Source organism: Eurosta solidaginis, chromosome 4 (assembly GCF_040869045.1).
Source record: "Eurosta solidaginis isolate ZX-2024a chromosome 4, ASM4086904v1, whole genome shotgun sequence".
NCBI classification, from domain to species: domain Eukaryota; kingdom Metazoa; phylum Arthropoda; class Insecta; order Diptera; family Tephritidae; genus Eurosta; species Eurosta solidaginis.
This window is the reverse complement of record NC_090322.1, coordinates 77,372,459-77,374,718: the sequence shown is the minus strand read 5'-3', so window position 1 is coordinate 77,374,718 and position 2,260 is coordinate 77,372,459.

The window sequence follows — 2,260 nt, the reverse complement described above, 5'->3', positions numbered from 1 at the left end:
TGCGCTGTAATCATCGTCTGCGCATCTTCGAGCGCATCAACCGCCAGCGCCACCAACCATCGGCAACGACAACCACCAGCCAAGACAACAATGCAGAGCCCCAACCACAGGTCTGCTGCAACGAACCCAGTATAGGCATGCTGCAATAGCCGACCACAACAACAAGAGTAGCCACTACGGCACAGCTATGAGTCTGTTCCAATATAATTATAATTAAACAAAAGTTTGAAAAGATAAAGCAAGCATTGAGTTGTTGAAACTTAAATAGATAAATCATAGAATTAGAAACTAATATTTAAAATAGATTTTAAATGAGAATAATAATTAAACTTATTTAAATAAAAACAGGAAATGAAAATTTAAAGCTAAAAACAAGGATTTAAAATAGATTTGACATAAGAACACAATTAAGCTTAATTAAATACCTACACCAGAAAAATTTTGAATTAGAAACTAAGATTTTAAATAGATTTTAAAAGAGAAAATAATTAAAACTTAATTAAATAAACAAGGAAAGCAAAATTTAGAGATAGAAATATAAGATTTAAAATAAAGAGATAATTAAATTTAAATAAGCTCAACCGAAAGGGAAATTAGAGTTAGAAAGCTAAAATTTCAGATTTTAGAATAAGGCAAATGATACTTAATAGAACTTAGAAAAGTAAATTTTAAACAAAATTAAAAATAAGGCTGACCTAAAATGAATTGGTAACCAAAAGGAAGAAAAAGGCAATAATTTAATTTTTCTTTGGAAATATATATATAATTATATAAATATATAGATACATATATAAACATGAGTAAAATAAAATACAATAAAATTACCAAAAATCAAATAAACTAGAACAAAGTAAAATGTAATAAACTGAAATTAAATAAAATAAATAAAGATTATAAATAGTAATAGTAAAAACACGATAAAATAAAATAAAACACAATAAAATTTTAAATAAATATACCAAAAAGAAAGTAACTTATAATAAAATAAAATTCGATAAAATAATAAATATTATAAATATTAATAATAAAAATACAAATCAAAAAACGTGTATAAGTTTGCAAAATTAGTTCTGTATTTAGGTGTTAATGGGAATGCTGACATCCCATCATTAGATGGCACTGGTATGTAGAAAACATTTTTTTTTTTACAAAAAAAAATCACTCATACTTGTCCCTAGTGCTCCCAACCGCAGTGCAAAGAGGGTCGTAGGGACCCACCTCCGAGACTGGTTGGGGCCATTAGGGTCAGTTCCAGACACACACAGTTTGGTCCCAGCACACCCAACCGTAACGCAGGGGCGGTCTCCAGGAGCTGACCTCTGGGACTGGCTGGGGGTGCTGGGGCCTCCCGTCCGCTCAAAATGGACACTCCTCCTGCCTCCGCCGCAATGAAAGGAGCGGTTTCAAAAGCCGCTCCCCAGACTGGCGGGACAGGAAAGGGTGCCGCTTGGAATACCAGCTCAACCCGTCGCAATGCAGGTGGTATTTTAGGGTACCACCTCCGACGTGGGATGAGCTGGGGTTCTTACATCACACACACACCATTCATACTAACAACACAAATTCGGCTAAAAAAAAATTATTAAAATTTAACGAAAAAAAAAAATCAAACCCAATTAGCGGACATAAATTTTTACCTACGCCGACTACGGACAACATCCGGAAAAACAAAGCCCCAAATCTACAAAAAAACTAAGTGTGTGCAGCACTGCCTCGCCGGGTGAAATACAAAATCCGGAGGATACTACGTGCAGTCTCATGGATCCCTCTGCTCTTGAGGCTGCTCACCTGGGATTGATGGGATGGTCAACTTCACAAGTTGACCCGAACTGACAACCGAGACCAGCGCCTCAGGTGCCACGTTGGGCGCCCTCTGTTATGGAAACGCATTTTCTATGGGATCAGCAAGGAAGGCAGTTGGCATGATCTAGTGGTGCTCTGTGGTTAGTCATATCGGCTGGGCGGGGTTCTTGCCAACCTTGCCGTCCTGCGCTATAAACAGAAAAAAGGTCATATCATGCCTTAAAAAAAAAACAGAAGCGCAGAGACGAGTCAAAACGCTTAAAATTCAAAAGAAAACGACGTCCGGTCGAACCGGATGCCACGGACAGACCGTTAAACATTCAAATCAAAATTCAAAAAAAAAAATCGAAACGCGAAAGAAACAAATTAACCGAACCGGAACTAACCGGCTACCAAACGCTGAAAACAAAAATAATTTAAACCTTCAAAAAAAAAAGCTGAAAATAAATAGGGCCGA